The following is an 8,947-nucleotide window of genomic DNA, read 5'->3' as shown; positions in this document are numbered from 1 at the left end:
CACAGAGCGTGAAACACCTCTGGAGACACCGTGATAAACAGAACGGCAGCGTCACAGTGCAGAAGGCCGCATTTTGGAGGAATGGCAATGTGGTGAGGGTTGCAAAGGGACGGAAAACAGACGGTGGAGTGCGGTCATGGTCGACAGTGTCCGCAGGAGTGACAAAGTTTAACGAATATAAATTTGATGTCGAGGATACAAGAAAGACGCGAATATCACGAGTGAATAACAGGCAGAGTACTGTGTTCATTTCAGTCCTCACCGAAGAGTCCATCGTAATTGACAAAGGCCTTACAATCGGCAGTAGCTCCATACATTAACAGCTGGTGGAAGTATCACGTCCCTGCCATCTTATCTGCACAGCCCTCTAAATACAAGCGACGAGCAAGACACATCCCTTCTGTTTCACGGCCGACGGGCGACCGAGGCTACACTACGCTTTGCTCGCTGTTTACACTGCCGCGACGACTTTAGATGAAACCTGCTTTTTAATCAGAATAATATACTTTGTAAATGAAACTTCCTGGCAGATTAAATCTGTGTGCCGGACCGAGACTCCAACTCTGGACCCTTGCCTTTCGGGGGAAAGTGCTCTAGCAACTGAGCCACCCAAGCACGACTCACGCCCCCTCGTCACAGCTTTAATTCTGCCAGTACCTCGCCTCCTACCTTCCAAACTTCACAGAAGCTCTCCTGCGAACCTTGCAGAACTAGCACTCCTCAAAGAAAGGATATTGCGGAGACATGGCTTAGCCACAGCCTGGGAGTTATTTCTAGAAAGAAATTTTCACTCTACAGCGGAGTGTACGCTGATATGAAACTTCCTGGCAGATTAAAACTGTGTGCCGGACCGAGACTCGAAGCGAGACTCGAACGCCCAGACTGTAGCTAAGCCATGTCTCCGCAATATCCTTTCTTTCAGGAGTGCTAGTTCTGCAAGGTTCGCAGGAGAGCTTCTGCGAAGTTTGGAAGGTAGGAGGCAAGGTACTGGCGGAATTAAAGCTGTGAGGACGGGGCGTGCGTCGTGCTTGGGTAGCTCAGTTGGTAGAGCGCTTGCCCGCGAAAGGCAAAGGTCCCGAGTTCGAGTCTCGGTCCGGCACACAGTTTTAATCTGCCAGGAAATTTTATATCAGCGCACACTCCGCTGTAGAGTGAAAATTTCATTCCACTTTGCAAATATTACACCACAAGCTGAAAAATGTTCCCATCGGAGCACGAAATAGGCGTATATGCTCCCGTTTAAAGTACTGTGACCGGAAAGTGGGGTACCAACTGCCTCATCTACCTCTCTCGGCACCTTTAAGAATTTCCCCAAAAATTTTGGCATACGAACATATTTGTTCACTTTTTAGCATCAAACTCGCCTCTCACACTCATCAGCTCCCCTAGCTGTAACTTGTTCACACACACTAATGCATCAGTTTAAGTCTCTCATACTGATTCACTCCCACTTGCCTATTCTTACTAACTCATTCAGCCCAATTCATTGTCATTATCTCCTTCTGTGTCCCTAACTGTCACTATCACCTGTCTCCCAACCACGTTCTCCTTCGTTCTGTCCTACTACTACTGTCTCCTCTCACTGTCATTGTCTCCTTCTTGAAATTATCTCAGTCACTCCTTTCCACTACTGTTGTGTCTTCTTTCTGTCACTATCTGTCTCTTTTTCATTATCACTGTCAAAATCTCCGTCTCTCATAACAACTGCCTCTCACCTACTTCCACTTTCCCTTTCTCTTTAATCCTCCCCCTCTGGCACTGTCTGCTTCACTTTTTTCCTAGCGCTGTTCTGTCACTGTCAGTTATGTTCCACTACCAGTGAGTTCCTCTCTTTCTCTCACACTGTCATTGCCTCCTTGATTTTTCTATACCACAACCACAGTCTATTATTTTCCAGTATTTCTTACTTTTCCGTCTCTTTCCCACTGCCACTGTCCCGTTCTCCATCAGTCTTAAACAGCTCGAATATGTTAGCATGTCAAAATTGTTGGGAAAATTTTGAGAGGTTATGAGGAAGGTAGAATAAGATAGCTGGTACCCCACTTTTCAGTCAGAATCTTTTAAACAGGAGTATATTGGCCTTTTTTGTGCTCCAGTAGGCATGGTTCCTCTCATTTCCCTGCCACAGCAGGGCATATCACTCATACAAAAAGAACTTTATGGGCCAGTACAATTTTGATAATTTACTTACGTAAAATAACGCAAAACTGATTTTACATCTCAGATCCGATTTTATGTGCACCAAGATTTTGCATGTGCTTCAGTATTACAGCACGCGGATCCCAGAAATCTACTGATGACAACGGAGACACTTTGCAGCATAGTTATCGGTGCCACGTCACTGTATAAACTACGTTTTCGCAGCGCACCGGATTTTATGTGCGTATTTTACGCGCACTTGTAGGGTAACTTTGAACCCCGGTATCTCGGAAATGGATAAAGATATCAAGCGAAATTTCAAGGCTATTAGAAATAGGGATCTTAGGAGTATATCGTAAAAATTACAGCCATTTTCTGTGTCTTGGAATACGCGGCTCGGCTTTGGTACGAAAAAATGGTAAAAGAACAACGTTTTTGGGATTTTCTAAGGAACCGCCCATGAACTAATGGTTCATAAGCCCCTTAATTGGGCCCACTGTATGCAATACCGATTACAAAAGTGCCGCGATCTCTTTGCCTAAGCAGGAGGAAGTGTTTAATATTCATATTTTGACCCTGTACTGTAGTATAGTAACACTAACACTATCCTTCTGTTGGGTACACAATAGGTCCGTCGGCAAAGGGCTATCCAAAATACTTTACCCTACCTTTCTGTCATCAATAGGACACGAGGTATGAGAATCCCGTTTTTGTGGCGGAGTTTTGGAACATATTAGGTACGCATACTGTTGCATGCGTACAGATAAAATATGCCCATATGACGGGTTGGCGCGTATGGGTTTCTCACACGTTTATACTGTACATTGCTCCTGTGTCATTTCACCTATATTTATTTTTATACTGGAAAGAAAGAAGAATACGTTTATGACGATTATTACTCGACTTAACTGCCAATCAGTTACTTTATAGAAAAGTAGGATATGATTTCCGTTTATGTGTAGCAGAGATGTTTAAATAAGGTTGTAAATAGAAAAGAATTTCTTCTGATAGTCAACTAAAATCGCTTGGGTACCACTGGGCACGTCTTGTATCTCTTGCAATTTTTCGGAAACAGTTCGCTTTGACTGCGTGTTTTATGCGAGCAGCTGGTGAGGAGTTGCGACATTTGAGGCGCGAGTAATGGAGCTCGTTATTCCACTTTAACGGCAAGTGAGTCAACGCGCAACTTGAGGCGCTGTGCGGAAAAGCCGAGACGGTTCACTTCGTTTCATAACGAGGCACGGCGCTTCTGACGACGGGGGCTTCTTCGACTGAGCTACAGGACTCCGACAATGATAACCGTAGCGGTACTGCATTATGCACAAAAACGTATTCTAGGTAGCAGTGTAACGTTCTTTACAGCAAAGCAAAGGTATTTAAATACTGTTCGATCAACGAAATGCTGGATCACAACAATGAACGATCGTCACAAGGAAAATTGTATACTTTTATTATATCCTGCAGCTCAAGTCCTTAAGGGGCTCCGGAAAGGCTAAAAATCATGAAAAGTTCAATTTTTACTTTTTTGCGTTTTCTGAATCTGCAGACTATTACCTTTTAATAGATATATAATTTATTCAATTCCGAAAACTACAACTATTTTTAAATTTTTTTTGAAATGTGTTCTACATGGGCGTGACCCACTGTGGCGCTGTTAAACTGCTGTCAAATGGTGTTATTATTAACGTCCGTGTTCATCAGGTACATTTTAGTGATGTGAGATAAAGTATGTGTTGTGGCTAACCTGTGATGGATCAATATATATCGCTGGTGTGATTGTCGATTGTTTCATGTTTATTTACTCTGTCGTTATCTCGAAAATATTCGTAATTAATTCTGTTTCTTGAGTCTCTGTTTTGTTGAAGTATAATAATGAGTAAAAGTAAAGTTATTAGAAATCCTCTGAAGGCTTTTAAGAAAAGGAGAAATGTTGGAAAGCCAAAGGTATGTGTTATTACTGTAAACAATAAAGACGATAACCAAGTGAGTGAATCTAACCTCTCAGGTACACCTGCCCATAGCAATCAAAGTGGGAAAGAAAATACTTCACAGAAGAAGCTTGGTTCAATGAGTGAAAACTATGAATGTTTTATGGGCGAATCGGATGTGAATGAAATATTTGATATGTCGGTTCTCAAAGGAATTTTTTCAAACTGTGTAAGACGTATTCATTGTAGTGAAGTTGGTCTGGAACTCTCCATAACAAAGCACGTAGGACTTGCTAGTGAAATACAACTGAAATGTGATAAGTGTTCATACATGACCACCTTTTGGAACAGTGTTGCAGTAACTGCAACTGAAGAAAATGGTAGCAAAATCTACGAACACAACAACGAGCGATGCTTGCTTTAGACAAGGAACGCCTTCGGGCTGCAGACAGGGCTGTAAAGAGTCTAGAAATACAAGCAAGAGTTAACAGGAGGAGGAACAAGAGGAAGCTGGAGGAGGAGTTTGCAGAGGATGAAGATAATCCATCCTATGGACCTGGAATGCACTAAAAAGTTAATCCAATCTTTGTCGCTCGATTCCCAAAACTTTTATTTTCTCATATTAATTACATGTTTTCTAAGGATCTTCCAAACATATTTGTTTCAAACTTTCAGTAAATGATAGACAGTACCTTCTGCATAATTTAACACAGCCTTTTTCCAAAAAACTGTATATTTTTGAATATATAAATAAAAAATTGCTAAAAAATGTTGTGAATTTTCATTACAATTGAAAAAAAATCATCTTTAATAACTGAACTAAAATTTTGTAAAATCCCTGTGTTAAGTTGTAGCCCATATTACAATAAATAATCTGTAAAAGTTCAACTTCCTACCTCAAATACTTTGTGAGGAAAGATGTAATTTGTTAGCGTTATTTTAACATTGCAAGTATAGGGCGTTCCGGAGCCCCTTAAGCAAAATTTTAACTTGAATCTCTCTGATGACTTGTCTCTCTCCGATGACTTGTGTCTTCGATGAGACCATCTTGATGTCTTTTATATTGACATCCGGAAGGCGTCTGATATAACTCTGCAAAATCACTTAGTGAACAAAATACGAGCTTAGGAAATATACTGAGAACTATGAATGAAGGACAACAGGCAGATTCCATATTTGTAGATTTTCGGAAAGCATTTGACGCAGTGCCCCATTGCAGGCTGTCAACTAAGGTACGAGCATATGGAATAAGTTCACAGATATGTGAGTGGCTCGAGGACTTCTTGAATAATAGAACCCAGTATGTTGTCTTCGACGCCGAGTATTCATCAGAGACAAGGGTATCGTCACCCCGAGAGCCCCAGGGAAGTGTGATAGGAGCGCTGTTGTTCTCTATAAACATAAATGATTTGGCTGACAGGGTGGGCAGCAATCTGTGGTTGTTTGCTGATGATGCTGTGGTGTGCGGTAAGGTGTCGAAACTGGGTGACTGTAGCAAGATACAAGACGACTTAGACAAAATTTCCTGTTGGTATGGTAAATGGCAGTAACTCTAAATGTGGAAAAATATAAGTTAATGCCAATGAATAGGAAGATCAAACCTGTAATGTTTGAATACAATATTAGTAGCGTTCTGATTGACACAGTCGAGTCTTTGAAATGTCTAGGCGTAACGTTGCAAAGGGATATGAAATGGATCGAGCGTGTGAGAACTGCGGTAGGGAAGGCGAATGGTCGACTTCGGTATATTTGGAGAATTTTAAGAAAGAGTGGTTCACCTACAAAGGAGACCGCATATAGGACGCTGGTGCGATCTGTTATTGAGTACTGCTCGAGTGTTTGGGATCCGTACCAGGTCTGATGGAAGGAAGACATCGACAGTTCAGAGGCGGGCTGCTAGATTTGTTTCCGGTAGGTTCGAACAGCGCGTTAAGTCTTACGGAGATGGTTCGGTAGCTTAGTTGGCAATCTCCGGGGGGAAGGCGTCTTTGTTACGAATGGTTCACACGATCTAAAAATGGCCGGACGGAAGTTAAAGATAAACCTCGTTCAAGACGCCCTTAGATGTCTGCCGACTACTCACATGTCAGAAACGTCAACAAAATCGTGCGTGCCAATCGAAGATTGTCTGACCGAAAGATTGTAGAACAATGTAACATTTCAGTTGGATCATGTCATCAAATCCTGACACAGTGTCTTGGAATGCGTCATGTTGCCGCCAAGTTCGTCCCACGGTTCATGAGTCAAGAGGAGAAAGACCTTCGCCTCGTCTAACAACTTGTGAAGAGCCTTTGGATCGCGTAAATGAGAGCGACATGTTCATTAAGAGAATCATAACTGGTGATGAGACGTGAGACTACGGTTATGATGAAACTTCCTGGCAGGTTAAAACTGTGTGCCGGACCAAGACGAGAACTCGGGATCTTTCCCTCCAGCGAGCAGGTGCTCTAACATCTGAGCTACCCAAGCACGATTCACGACACGTCCTCATAGCTTCAGTCCTGCCAGTACCTCGTCTCCTACCTTCCAAACTTCACAGAAGCTCTTCTGCTAACCTTACAGAACTAGCACTCCAGGCAAAGGTTCCGGGTTCGAGTCTCGGTTCGGCACACAGTTTTAATCTGCCAGGAAGTTTCATGTCAGCGCACATTCCACTGCAGAATGAAAATCTCATTCTGGAAACATCCCCCAGGCTGTGGCTAAGCCATGTCTCCGTAATATCCTTTCTTCCAGGAGTACTAGTTCTGCAACGTACGCAGAAGAGATTCTGTGAAGTTTGGAAGGCAGGAGACGAGATGCTGGCACCTGCAAATTCATCCCTGTTAGTGAGTGACTATTGCACAAAAAAAAGAAAGAAAAAGGACATCACTGTGCTGCCTCATCCTCCGTACTCTCTAGACATGGCCATTGAGGACCTTTTTTTTCCAAAGTTGAAAACCCCATCGAAAGGACGAGATAAAAGAAAATTCGAAGACGGCGCTTCGCGCGTCCCAGCAAAAGGCGTACCAAGACTGCTTCCCGAAGTCGAAACGGCGTTAGGAGCAGTGTGTCAATTATGGAGGAGAGTATTTCGAAGGAGACCATGCACAATAAGTAAAAGGTAAACGTAGGAAAATTTTGTGGACAAAGTTTTTTTTTGAACAGACCTCGTACACCGACTGTTACCAATAGCTGTGTTAAGCTTCAACTACATGTTAAATACAGAAATTTCGAAAAATAGGAGGTGGATTTTTTTCGTTTATTGTTATTTCATTCGTCTAGTCCCATATGGACCGGGGACTGCATTGTCAGCGGATACAATTCCCCGCTCTTCAGTCATATGATACTAAAAATTTTAGAACATGCTATAAAATAAATTTTGTTATAAAATAAATTTTAAAACATTTTATAAAATTGGAAAAATTTTAGAACATGTTATAAAATTGGACAAAATTAATGTTTGACACTATAAAAAGACAGATCGTTAGTTGCGTAAATTAAAATATAAAAGGTTGATTTGTTGATTAATTAAAATATAGATACAGATGAATGGAAAATAAATTTTGCACACGATGTAAATGACAGAGGCACATTTGCGTAATTAATAGGTAAAAAACCGATGTGTTGACTGATTAAAATAGGTACAGAGATGAGTGAATGTAGACTGCCATGGATAGGGGTATCATCGGAACCGTAGCTGTTGGGGTAGTGTATAAGGGTGTGTTTGTGTAAGCGGATATTTCGAGAAGGGTTTTCGGAGAGTGGAGAAGAATGTGGTTCCTGACCAAACCTTAGGGTGTGGGTAGATACGAAGGGATCTCTGACAAGGAAAGGAGGGGTGGGTTCTCCAAGACCTGATAGGGTGGGTACATATCAGGGCGGATTTCATGATCGGGTAAGAGAAGGCGGTTAAAGTTTCTTTGTGGAGAGGACGTGGATAGTATGGAAATGCAGTGTTGGGGGTGTGAAGTGGTAGAAGCGCGCCGGAGGGTAAGCGGATCCGAAAACCTAGGCTGAGTACGTGGCGTTCTAGATGTGTAGGGCGTGTTAATAGGAGGGAGGAGCGAAGATTTTTTTCTTTGTAATTATTTCATCCTCGTCGTTCCATGTGGGTGGGGGATGGGCTGACAGTGACAGAATCAACCCGCCCTTCGGCCAGTAGACATTATTCACTAGCTTGGAGCCTATGCACAAAACACGGAGACATATTTACCATGAAATATTTAAAAAAAAAGGTGATGTTAATGGGAGAATGTAAGAAAAAGTGCTGTCTTCATGAATAGTTTAAAAACAGACAGCACAATTAAAAATGAATGACGCTTGAAGAACACTGAACACTTGAGAAACAATGAATATGACAGAAGAGACACTGACCATTAAAAATGGAGAATTCAACACTTTCACTAAAACTGAAAAAGGACCTGTCCAGGGATAGTTGATTGCTGATAAAAAGAAAAGTGGATATGGAGAGATATAGGAGAGTAGTGGTGATGAGGACCGAGGACTGGTAATGGGTGGTGATGAGATAGTGGTGGTTGTGGGGGACAGGGAGAGAGGGGTAGTTGGTACTGGGATCTACAAATTTGAAAGGAAAAGGGGAGGAGAAATGGGGGAGCTGTCGTATTGGGAGAGGACGAGTTGGGAGCCCCTGTAGGGCGGTGGATAGTCTGGGATGAATTCAGATTTGGCTGGATGGACATATGTTGGGGTGGAGTTTGTGGTACGAAGAGGGAGACAGTTTAAATTTCTTTAGGAGGGGACATGGAGGGTGTGCATGTGGAGGGTTGGTGGGCTGTGTAGCTACAGGCCTGGCAGCACACTAGGATTGCAAAGGAGATGGGACACAACAGTATTTTAGGACTGCAGATGGTATACGTCATTTGGAAGCGTGAGAAGAGGAG

General features: G+C 42.5%; 1 non-coding gene across 1 annotated transcript; it reads left to right on the top strand.

Annotated features, from left to right (window-relative positions):
- Positions 1-1,025: 1,025 nt before the first annotated feature.
- Positions 1,026-1,100, top strand: Trnas-cga. Its single transcript has one exon. It is a non-coding gene; the product is annotated as a tRNA-Ser (tRNA).
- Positions 1,101-8,947: the final 7,847 nt, after the last annotated feature.

Source organism: Schistocerca americana, chromosome 5 (genome assembly GCF_021461395.2).
Source record: "Schistocerca americana isolate TAMUIC-IGC-003095 chromosome 5, iqSchAmer2.1, whole genome shotgun sequence".
Lineage (NCBI taxonomy): Eukaryota > Metazoa > Arthropoda > Insecta > Orthoptera > Acrididae > Schistocerca > Schistocerca americana.
Note: the sequence above shows the minus strand (reverse complement) of the source record. Positions and strands in the feature narration are given on the sequence as shown.